Genomic DNA, 12,821 nt, shown 5'->3' with positions numbered 1-12,821 from the left:
AGAATGAATAATAATAAGTTGTGAAAATAAAGTGTATATTATCTTTCCATTACCGAGGATATATATACAACAAGAAGAATAATTAATAAGAGAAAGTGAGTGATTCTCTACCACTAATCGAGCTTGTGATTCCTCTAATTATGTAGAATATTTACAGCTAACAGATTACATAATATACAATTTATCCTTAACTAATGCTTTCCTTAATATGCCCCCTCAAGATGGTGGCTCTTGGGAGGACACCAATCTTGACTCGAAGTTTCTCGAGACGTTGTTGAGATAGTGGCTTAGTAAGTCCATCGGCCAGTTGATCTTCTGAAGAAACATGGGAAACTCGAAGCATACCACTTTGTACTTTTTCGCGAACAAAATGAAAATCAATAGCAATATGTTTCATCCGAGAATGAAAGACGGGATTGGCACATAAATATGTGGCGCCAATATTATCACAATAAACGGTTGGGGTTGGAGAGAGGTGAACTCCTAGTTCATGTAACAATGATTGTAGCCAAGTGATTTCAGCAGTGACAGAGGCTACAGCTCGATATTCTGCTTCAGTGGAAGAACATGCCACAGTGCGTTGTTTCTTTGAGCTCCATGAAATAGCATTATGTCCGAGAAAAATGACATGTGCACTTGTCGAGGTGCGGTCGTCAGTGTTACCGGCCCAATCAGCATCCGAAAAACCATGGAGTAATAAGGGAGAATTCTTGCGAAGAAACAAACCATGATGTATAGTTCCTTGAAGATAACGGAGTAATCTTTTGACCGCTGTCCAATGTTCGGTAGTTGGGTGATGCATGAATTGTGATAATTTATTGACAGAAAACGCAATATCGGGGCGTGTAAGTGATAGGTACTGCAAGCCACCAACAATAGAACGATATTCTGTGGCATCAGTGAGTGAGGTGCCATCAAGTAAACTTGGCACATGATTAGGAGACATGGGTGTCTGAACATGTTTTGCATTGAGCATGTTGGCCTTTTGTAAGAGATCATGGATATACTTGTGCTGAGATAAGAAAATACCATGAGTGGATGGGATGACTTCGACACCGAGAAAGTAGGAGAGAGTGCCAAGATCTTTGATGGAGAATTTGTTGGCAAGTTGGGTGGTGAACCTGCCTAGAAGGCCATCATCATTACCTGTCAGGATTAAATCATCGACATACACTAAAAGGTACAAGGTGAGATGCATATGATTATAGATAAACAAAGAGGCATCTGTCTTGGAATTCACAAACCCAATTGATAGCAGAAATTGGCGAAGCTCATTGTACCAAGCTCTTGGGGCTTGTTTTAATCCATAGAGAGCTTTCTTGAGTTGACAGACAAATGTTGGATTGTTCTTGTCAATGAAGCCTGGGGGTTGAATCATATAGACATCTTCAGTTAGGTGTCCATGAAGAAAAGCATTATTGACATCCATTTGCTTGAGAGGCCACCCTTTGGAGATAGCAAGACTGAGTACAAGACGCACTGTGGTAGGTTTGATGACAGGACTAAATGTCTCATGGTAATCGATGCCTGGTCGTTGGTGAAAGCCCTTGGCAACTAGCCTAGCCTTGAAGCGATCGATGGAACCATCAGGATGGTGTTTGATGCGAAACACCCATTTACATCCAATCAGATTCTGTGAACTGTTCGGAGGAACAAGCTGCCAAGTTCCATTACGTAAGAGAGCAGTAAACTCATCGGACATGGCTGCCCTCCATTGAGGATGTTTCATGGCCTGGGAGACAGATGTGGGTTCGATGTGGGCTGAGGAATGAGTGGTGGTCAAGCTAAGCTTGGTGAGAGGTTTGTGTATGTGATTTTTGGCTCGAGTGCGCATTTGATGAGTATTGTGGGGTGAGGAGGGCTTGGCTGGTTGGGATGAGGATGGTGATAAGGATGGTGCTTCCGACGACATGCTATGGAGATTGCGAGAGAAATGTTGAGTAGGGGTGGCCACATGATCACCAGAGTCTACCTGTGGGGAAATAAGGCTGGGATCGGACGGGCTTTGAGAAGTAGTGGGAATGTGGGATATAACAGTAGCAGGTGGTGTAGTGTGTAAAAGAATAACCTCAGGTAACAAATTTTGATGATTGAATCTGAAATCAGAGGATGATGAATATTGAGGTGGGGATGGAGCATTATGTGAGGAGGAGTGGAAATTAGGAAGATTTGTCGGTATCCATTCTTGGAAAGTAGTACTAAGCGGACGAGGAAGTGAGAGAGATTGATGCGAGAAGGGAAAGATTGTTTCGACAAATGTGACATGGCGGGAGACAAAAATTTTCTTTGATATTGGTTCATAACATTGATATGCACTTTGTGTGGAGGAGTAACCAAGAAGAACGCAGGGTTTCGAGCGAGATTCAAGTTTGTGAGATCCATATGGCCGAAGCCACGGATAACAGAGACATCCGAACACCTTTAGCCTTGAATAGTTGGGTGTGGTGTTAAATAGTTTTTCAAAGGAACATTTCATATCGAGATTAACCTTTGGCATTCGATTAATGAGATAGACGGCGGTAGAAAAAGCATGTGGCCAGAAAGAGATTGGCATGTGCGCATGTTGAAGTAGTGTAAGACCAGTCTCGACGATGTGTCGGTGACGGCGTTCGGAAAAGCCGTTAAGCTCAGGTGTGTGTGGGGGGGTGGTGAGATGAGAGATACCATTGGTGGCCAGAAAAGATTTAAGAGATATATACTCGCCACCATTGTCTGTATAAAGAGTGATGATGGCTTTGTTAAAATATTTTTCCACAAGAGCTTTGAAGCGGATAAAAACGTCAAAAACATCAGATTTGCGCTTAAGATGATAAAGCCAAATATAGCGAGTGTAATGATCTACGAAAACGATATAGTATTTATAATCATCATACGAAACAACGGGGGAGGTCCACACATCAGAGTATATTAACTCAAGAGGACGAGAACTTGACAGTGAGGAAATTGAAAATGGCAATTTATGTGTTTTATTGCAGTGACAAGAATTACAAGCGAAGCTTGACTCTGAAGGAGATGACACGGGCAAGCTTTTATTGGAAATTAAATGACGCAAAATACTTGAAGATGGATGACCAAGGCGATGATGCCATTGGTTGGCAGAAGCTTTTATTGACGAAAAGGCAATTACAGGTTTTGTTGATGGTGATACATGCGGCCACTCATAAACACCATCTCTAGTCGCTCCTTCCAATAGCGTTGCCCCCGTACGAAGATCCTTCACAAAAAATGAGGATGGTAAAAATTCAATTGATGCATGATTATTGGAGCAAAATTGAGAAACAGAAATGAGATTCTTTTTCATAGAGGGAACACATAAAACATTATCTAAAAGAAAGGGTTTAGAAGAAGAAGGCAGTGTTGTTGAACCGCTATGAGTGATAGGTAAGCCTGTGCCGTCTCCGATATGTATGTTTTCAGTCACAGGATATTCCGAGTGAAGGGACAGATTTCGTAGATCGGATGTGACATGGTGTGATGCACCGGAGTCGAGTAGCCATTCTGTTTCAGAAGGAGCAAGTGGAGAGGCTGGATAGGCTTGAGGGGTGGCAAAGTGTGCTTGGTATATGGGAGTGTTGTTTGGATTTTTACTAGGTTGAGGGTTGGGAGACCAAGGTATGCATTTAAACGTAGGGCAATGTTTGGCAGAGTGACCGTGTTCGCTACATAATTGACACTTGCCAAGGTATGGACGGGGATGTGTGGCAGAAGAGAGAGGTTGGGAAGGATATGTAGATGTATTTCCGGGAAATCGAGGACGATGGTTTTTGGTATTTTCCGGTGTGTAATATGTGCGGTTTGGTGGTGGCTTTTGTGATTGAAAATGAGATGATTTTTGTGTGGGGTTGGCTGAGGCAGGCATGTGAGGAATGCTAGCTTTCTTCTGTGCTTCATACTTGAGGTGTGCTTCAAAATTGATGAGTTTTTCATGCAGTTCTTCAAACGTAACAGAGCTTTCGCGAACATGCATAGCCGAACAAAGATCTTTGTATTCTTCATCAAGGCCACTTAAGATTTTCAACACGATATCATCATTATCAATAGGATGATTGAGCATGGAGAGTTCATCGGCAATGACTTTAACATGTTGCATGTAGTCGGTTATTGACTGTGTCTCTTTTGTGAGAATTCGAAGGTCTTCTTTTAATTGTGTAATTCGACCTCGAGAGGGTTTGGCATATGTGTTGGTAAGAATATTCCACGCTTCTCTTGATGTAAGAGAAGATGCAATAAAAGGAACAAGATTTGGAGAGATAGAATTGGCTATAGCACTGAGTATTAGTTGGTCTTGTCGTATCCAAAGAGTATAATCTGGGTTTGTAGTGACACCCTCTGCAGTTTTGATGTTTTGTGGAGGACAAGGTTTGGATCCATCAATGAATCCCATAAGGTCATAGCCTATGAGGATTGCTTGAAATTGGAATCGCCATGATGAATAATTAGTGGATGTAAGTTTGACAGAGATTTGTGTGTTGGCATTGATGGAGAAGATGGATGAAGGACTATTGTGAGAATTGATAATTGTGGATTGTGATTCGGCCATTTGGAGAGGATCGAGACTCGTTTGAGTAATTTTGATGCTCTGATACCATGTAAGAGGTAAAGAAGAATGAATAATAATAAGTTGTGAAAATAAAGTGTATATTATCTTTCCATTACCGAGGATATATATACAACAAGAAGAATAATTAATAAGAGAAAGTGAGTGATTCTCTACCACTAATCGAGCTTGTGATTCCTCTAATTATGTAGAATATTTACAGCTAACAGATTACATAATATACAATTTATCCTTAACTAATGCTTTCCTTAATACTACTTTCCTCGAGATCGTCGGTACGTATATATGTGAGTCTCTTTTATATTTTATTTTGGATTTAGTGAGACTTTTTTTTTTTTTTTTTTAATTTTTATGATAGAGTCAAGTTAACATTCGCATGCTAATAAAAATATCATGTTTTTCATTGAGTGAATATAACTCGCTAGCTGGTCAATCACACAAATGATTCAAAAATCTAAAAATTAATTTGTTTGGTTAATTCTCCCATTGCTGTTAATTTGGTAAATTTCAATTTTCAGATGTCGTGGTGTTCAGAAAAGAGCGACATTTGACCTAAATTAGTTTAGGTTCGAAAGTTATTGGTCAATTTTTTGCAAACTAAATGCTTGTACGGATGCAAACAAATTACGTTTAATTAGCATAAAAGGTCTTTCCTTAGGATTTATTTATTTTTTTGAATAACTTTCCTTAGGATTGATGGTACGCAAGTTGCAACTTTCGCCAACATACATTATAGCTGAAATATTTAAGTAAAATTCCTATATAATCCCCTCAAAAAAATTCCTATATAATTTAACTTTTTTCTGTACAATAAGTTAGTTTAGAATTATTATGGTTCTATTTGGACATGTACTTATAAAATATTTTTATAAAAGTGTTTTTTAAAAAAAATATATAAAATATTTTAAAAAAATTTTAAAGAATAAATGTATATTTGGACAACTATTTATTAAAAAAATATTTTAACATTTCAAAAGTAAAGTTGTTTATATTTGTCTTCCATTTTAAAAACGTCTAGAAATACCTTTCAAATATTCTTTAAAAATTATACATAATTGAAGAAAATATTTTAAAAATATTTTTCAAAACTATTTTACAAAAATCTTATCCAAACACATAGTTTATGTTTTTTTCACTTATAAGTTATAAACAATGTTCTAAAAAGCGTTAGGCGGTAGGCGGCCGGCGACCCACCGCCTAGCACCTAGCCGCCTAAAGGACTAGGCAGTTTTTTTTAAACCTAAAAAATAAATAACTTAGAATATTCATTAGTTTTACTATAAAATATAATTTTTATATCATATGTTTTTCAGTTTTACGAAAATCTTATAAAATTTTAATAATAACAACAATAACAACAACAACAACATAAATATTAATAGATATCAAGTCTTCATGTGTAATATGAGATTTAATTTTTTTCTTGACTTTTTTTTATGCGCTTATTTTTTCTTTCTGTGTTTGTTTTTCGCTTCGCGTCTCACTTTTAGTTTTTGATTTTATTGTTAATAAAAAATAGTAACCGTCTAGGCGAATTTTTTTCCACCTAGGCGGGTTTCTGTCAGCCTAGGCGGCGGGAGATTAGGCGGGCAACACCTAGAGGCATAGCCTAGCAAAAAAACGAGGCGGTGAGCAACCACCTAACGCCTAGGCGGGTCTAGTCGATGCCTTTTAGAACACTGCTTATAAAACACTAAAAATATTTTTAAAATAAATATCCAAAGGGATGCTATAATTTTTCTTATGGTTTAATGATTTAAGTCACGTGCAAGAATAATTTGTACAACAATAATTCGTTTATAGTAAGCGATTAGTTTTAAAACTGTCGAACTTAATCTTCTATACTATTAGTCAATTTTGAATCGAACGATGATGATAGACCAACATAACGAAATAAAGAAATTTTAAAGTAATGTTTGCAAACTCTAAAAATAAGTGATTATGTATTTTTTTTTAAAAAAATATCGACTATATTGTTAGTCAATTTTGAGTCGAACTATGATGATAGACCAACATAGTGAAATAAAGTAATTTACGTCGTCAAGAGATAAGAATATTTTGTTTGAGTTGGTGGAATAAGTAACTGTTTGAACAACGATCATGTGTTCGATTCTTTATACTAATATCTTGTTGATCAAATATCGTATAGAGTTTGTCTAATGTAGTTTACCGATCAATGTTATTTGCATGCTATTATATTAGTTAAAAAATTTACTATTATACATCGAAAAATATAATCGTTGAGTTATCATCGTTTAAAAATAAGAAAAGGAAATATAGTAATTTACTTTTAAATAATAAAAGCGATGGGAGTGATTGATGTTGGTCCCGTTGAAACAAAAATTGAAGATAAAAAGCGATAAAGGAGGGTGTTCGTCTGTACATTAATTAATGAGAAGAATGGGCCTTGTCTGATCGTAACCTTGTCGTCTACAAATTTCCAATGATGCTACCCGAGTCAAATTATTACACCAAACCAATGGTTAAGATCCATTTTATATCAACTAAAAAGTGAGGAAAAATTATTTTATCATCAATAATAACCATGATACATTAATTTGATAAATTGTTAAATATTTTTTCAATATATATCACAAATATGTCTTAAAATTGACATTTATGATTGTTACGGTATTTTTGCTAGCAAACGTACGATGTCAAATTTTAATATAGATTGAATTAAAATATTATCCCACAAAAAATGAATCAAATGATATTATACTAAATATTTAAACTAATATAATCTTAATCATATTCACAACTACGAAAATCATTTGATTCCAAATAATTAAAAATTACAATAAATAAAATAACTATGAACTCCCAAAATGGAAGATCAAGGAGATAAATTATTTTTTAAAGATTCGATTAAAATTGAGTATCAACTAAATGCTTTTATATATGTATATATATATATATATATACATACAAAATTTTAAATTATAAACAACAATATACATATAAGAAAATATCAAATATAAATTTATCTATTTTTTAACAACAAAAATAAATTAAAATAAGCTCAAATACGATTAAAATACTATTTTTAACAAAATTTGAAATCCTAAATAATTATATATATATAACCAAAAATTAAATTTTACGTATAAGAAATCAATTTTTTTTTTTTGAAAGCATGAACCCAAAAATTTTGTTTAGGGAGAGCAAAATCGTCCGATAAGTTAGTTTTTTTCTTATTTTTTACTCATTGATCAATTTAGTTTTAGTTCAAGTTGTCAATAGTATGATGATCTAAATTTAATTTAAAAACTAAAAGATACAAGCTCAACCGATAAAAACAAGAAGGCTTAGAAAATTCTAATCTAGGTAATAAAAGCATGGGTCTACACCGGGAACAATTCATATAAAATCACAAAAATTATAATTTATATCAACTAAAGGAGCAAAAAAGTTAAATTTTTTTAATCAATTCATAATAATACCTGATACAATCATTTGATATGTGTTATATTTTATTTTATTAAATAATTAAAAGATATAATAATATTTATTTATATAAAAAAATTGAGAGGGGCATATGGGTCACCCGTTGGAAAGGGCATGAGAAATAATCAAATTCTAAAAAATAAAAAATAATAAGGGTAAATCGGTCGGATCGGTTATTTACTAATTCAGACATGTTTAATTGTTAAAACAATTTATAGACTTGGTTCGGACTAGATACGTCACCGTTTCCCGATCGAATCATATCGGTCTCTCTGATTTTGAAAACACAAGTTAGTAATGATATGTGGTATATAAAATAATATGTTATCGATTGAGCATAATATAGGTGCTGATGAACCCGAATTATGCAGTTCTAGAAAGAAATTTTTTTTTTTAAAAAAAAATATATACAAGAGTAGGAGTGACTAATATATTTTTTAATTACGCCCTGCGAAATGACGTGTTACGATAGAAATATAAAGTTTCTCAAGTTGCCTTACATTTAAAAATTATTTTAATTTTCAACGTAAATAGTGAAAAAATCTGATGCCGAAGCGTCAAACTTTTTTAATGCTAGAAAACATAGTCGTTTAATTCTAAATCTCATTGTTTATCCTAAATAAAAGCAAGCACATTATTTCTATCTATCTTTTCAGAACTTCCATTATCACAATAAAATTTAATAATTTATCATTTAATGATCGATATATCACAAAAAAAACTATCATTTATTTATCTCACCGATCAATTATGTGACAAAATTTAGGATAAGATCCGCCCATAAACCACAGGGATGCCGAAGCGTCAAACTTTTAATGCTAGATAGAAAACATAGGGGTAGTTTAATACTCATAATAAATCTCATTGTTTATCCCAAATGATATCTATCTTTTCAGAACTTCCATTATCACAATAAAATTTTTCATTTAATGATCGATATATCACCCAAAAAAAAACTATCATTTATTTATCTCACTGATCAATTATGTGACAAAAATTATGATGAGATCCACCCATAAAAAAAAATATAATCGGCTATTTGAAAATATACAAAGATGGAGTGAAGAGTGTGGCCCTGGAGTTAAAATTGAGGAAAGTATAAAAGCAAAAAAAGTAGGTAAAAGACGCTAATGGCAGGTAGCCCTGTAAAAGTGAAAACCAAACCCTCTCTCGCTCGCGCAAATATACATACATAATCGGAAGGAAGGAGGCTCCTCACTGAAAGACGTTTCTTTCAACTGTCAGAAAACAAAGGTGCGATCATTTCCCAACCCCTTTCTTCTCCTTTGTACACTTGATAAAGCAAGATTTTTCCTATTTGTAGCAATCGATTTTTTTTTTGTTTTTGTCAACTCTGCTCACTTCTTTCTCTACTTGCTAAAGAATCTTTCGCTAGCTTCCATTTAAAGACTCTTGCTTTGATTACATTTCCGTTAAGAAATCTTTGGGAAAAAGTTCACTGCTGTCTTTATAATCTGCTACAACTCTTTCTAAATTTGTATTCAGAAGTGCCCATCTTTCTTTCTTTTTTTTTTCTTTTTTCCAGCTGTTACAAGTCGAATCTGTGCTGAAATTTTTATCTTGAAAAGGGACTTTGTAATGGGAGGGGAAGACGAGGGGTTGGGGGGTTGGGCATCGGTACCTAGTGGTGCTCCGCAGTACCTGCAGAAAGAGGATCATTGGACGCACTTCGATAACTCTGTGAATGCTATTTCTTTTGGGTTTGTAGCCACCGCTATTCTCATTTCGATGTTTCTTGTCATGGCTATTTTTGAGAAGTTTCTTAGAACAACGTCGCCGGCGCTCTCGTCAGCCGGTGGCCGCCGGTTACAATCAGACATTGAGGCTCATAATCGTATCGGTGGCTTCAATGCTAAGCTTGGGTACCCATCTCCGAAAGTGAGTAATGTCTTCAACTTAATCATATCACGTTTTCGTGGTTTTTCTTCTTGGCTTTTCCTCTCTTTTATTTTGTTCTTCTTTCTTTTATATGGGTCTTTCTTTGTTGTTTTGCTTGATTATTTTGGCAATTTGGATTTAAGTGTTGTTTTTGCAGGCTTTGATGATTCCTGTTCTGACAAAATCCTATGAGCTCTAGTTATTATTCTTTTTGCCCATTTTCTTCATTTTTCAGTTTGACACCATTGTTGTGGTTCGGTACTTCGGTATTAATCTTTTTTCAATGGAATGTTATACAACATTCTTTACTTTGACGAATACAATTTCTATACTGCAACTAAGGCAAAGACAGAAAAATATTTCCATGAAATTACCTCTTAATACAGTCTAGTTTTACGGGAACTTGATTGCAATAACATATAAAAAAATTCATTGAAAAGAGGAATTGTACATGTCGTTTTCTGCAGCATAAATTTTAAAATAATTTAGTAAAGATAACGGCATGTGCTTGTTCCTGGGATTTTGGTAACATAAAGAATACACTAATGTATACTCTAATATTTTAAAACTTGGCTCATTCAAGAAGTTGTTAGCTGGTTTCTTGGTCCCTACCGGCCTACCCCCATTAATGAGAAATGAAGCTGTAAGCCTAAAAAATATATATTCTTCTCCATTCCATGTCTCTACCCCACCCCTTAGTTTGTGAGCACTTTTTGGCCCATCATAAGAAATATTTATGACTCTTCGCGTGGCAAATCCCGGGTTCGGGGACAGGCTGCCCGTCTTGAAATTCTTTGTTTTGTGTTAGTTTATTGTCTTCTTTCCAGCTTTAATCATACGCACAGCTAGGTTCTTTGTATCAAGAATAACGACTTTCTGGACTTATTTTAATACTGACTGATTTAATAAAAGTCCAAATATTCTGATTTCCAGACGATCTTAATTAGTTTATGTTATGTCTTTAGGGAGGAGTTTATTGAGATTTGTGATGTCTATGTAAAGAGAACTCCATGTCTCTGATCGCAAAACTTGTGAGCATTACTCCCAAAGTTTGAGGTTTGAACCCAAAAGCTTGGGTTTTAGCCTTTAGGTGTTGATCAATGTCTGGAGTGAGGTGACTCGTGCTCTACGATGAACCTTTTTAGAGGCATCTCATAATGGAGGCCTTGACCATATGATCCTGTGTATATGATGATTGGAAGGTTCTTGTTGCCTTTTCATCATATCAAGTAGGGGTTATCACCGATTGATTGGTTTGAATAAAAGAAACACAACAGTTTATCATTTTATCTTCTTTACGCATCGAACTCAAAAGCAACCAACATACATTTACCCTGCTCTGTCCTCGTCTAGGATATAAGAACAATCGGAAGGATTACTAAACGTTTATTTCCTAGTTTTTCTGGCACTTTTTCCCTCTTATCTTGGCCTTGTTTCGCATCAGATATATGGTGAAACATGTCCTCGGACAAAAACTTGTTAGTCGACTCCCACGAGGATATAAACAGGATTGTGAAGGAGTGTTAGATTGACTGTTTGCTTGGTATTTCACTTCAAGAATGCTTGCTTATTTTTCTTGTTACGCCTAACATTTCAATTCATTTTCTCAGAGACCAGTCAACGCCAGAGAAGTTTCGGTGCTAATGCCAGGCGATAATGTTCCCAAATATATTGCCCATCCAGCACCCGTCCCTTGTCCTCTCGAACGCATGTGTTGGCCTTCACATCAACAACCATCCAACTTACAAGAATGTCCCACGTCTACCTGAGCTCAAGAAGTTGTTCCATGCAAAACAAACTCGAACTCTCTTCACTTGTGATCATGGCGCTGGAAACTAGTAAATCAGGGAGAAGCCACACAGCTGGTACAGGTGCAAATATTCAAGTGGGAACCGGAAGGAAGGCAACGGCTCCCATGGCCTCCGAGTGTGGTGTGTACATGTTTGGTATGATCTTTATGCAGGATTTTGTAGATATCTATCATCGTTTGAAACATATCTCAAGGAGCTAGAGGCGAGGGTCATCTTGCAAGAGTAATTTTTCCCCGAAAGCAATTGTATTCTCTGGAATTAAGCTTTGAAGTCCTCTACCGTGCATATAGAATGATGCTTAAATAAAATGTAATAGCTCATATTGGAAACCGATTGTTTCAAATAATTACTATTTGTATTACAGTTCTACTAGTTAATTTATGGTGGTTATGTACGTCTAAATCAATGCATATTTAAGGTGGTATATGGAACCAACTATTGTTGCAGAGTCTACCTATAACAGGTATGAGTGCATTTTAATTTGAACACTTTACTTTAAATCTTTTAAACGATATCTAAAAATATAACATTTGAGTTTTTAGATTTATAATCTTATTATCATGTTTGCTTAAAAAAAAAAAATCTTATTATCATGATGGACTCATGCATTCTGCTTATCAGCTTATGTAGCAAAAATGAATAATATATAACTTGAATTCGCAAAATACAGAATTTACATCGATGATTTGTATCTTATCTATCACTAAAGTTCCAGTAAAGGACGAGGTCGAGTTACAGAAATATGAAGCATTCCAAGGATACAAATGGATTTTCAAGCGAGTCATTCCTCGTTGACCCCTGGTCTTCTCCAATGGCTTACCGTTCATTCAACTTTCGGATCATTCCCCCTGAAACTGAGCCGGCCGGATCGAGAGACCTACACATTTTCTTCTCATAATATTGACTCCGAAAGTTACCATTTTTTGATGACCCAGAGTGCATAAGTATCGCGGGAGACCTTTTCCTTCTGGTGCTGTCCTTACTGCTCCGGGACCCATGTCCTGATACTGGCCGGACCCGATCAGGTGAGGGATCGGATATCCTAACTGGTGATCTTCCAATGATTTTATCTCTCCACCCGCCGTCATCAAATGATTCTTTCCTGA

The sequence above is a fragment of the Henckelia pumila genome, chromosome 4, assembly GCF_033568475.1.
Source record: "Henckelia pumila isolate YLH828 chromosome 4, ASM3356847v2, whole genome shotgun sequence".
In the NCBI taxonomy this organism is placed as follows: Eukaryota; Viridiplantae; Streptophyta; class Magnoliopsida; order Lamiales; family Gesneriaceae; genus Henckelia; species Henckelia pumila.
Note: the sequence above shows the minus strand (reverse complement) of the source record.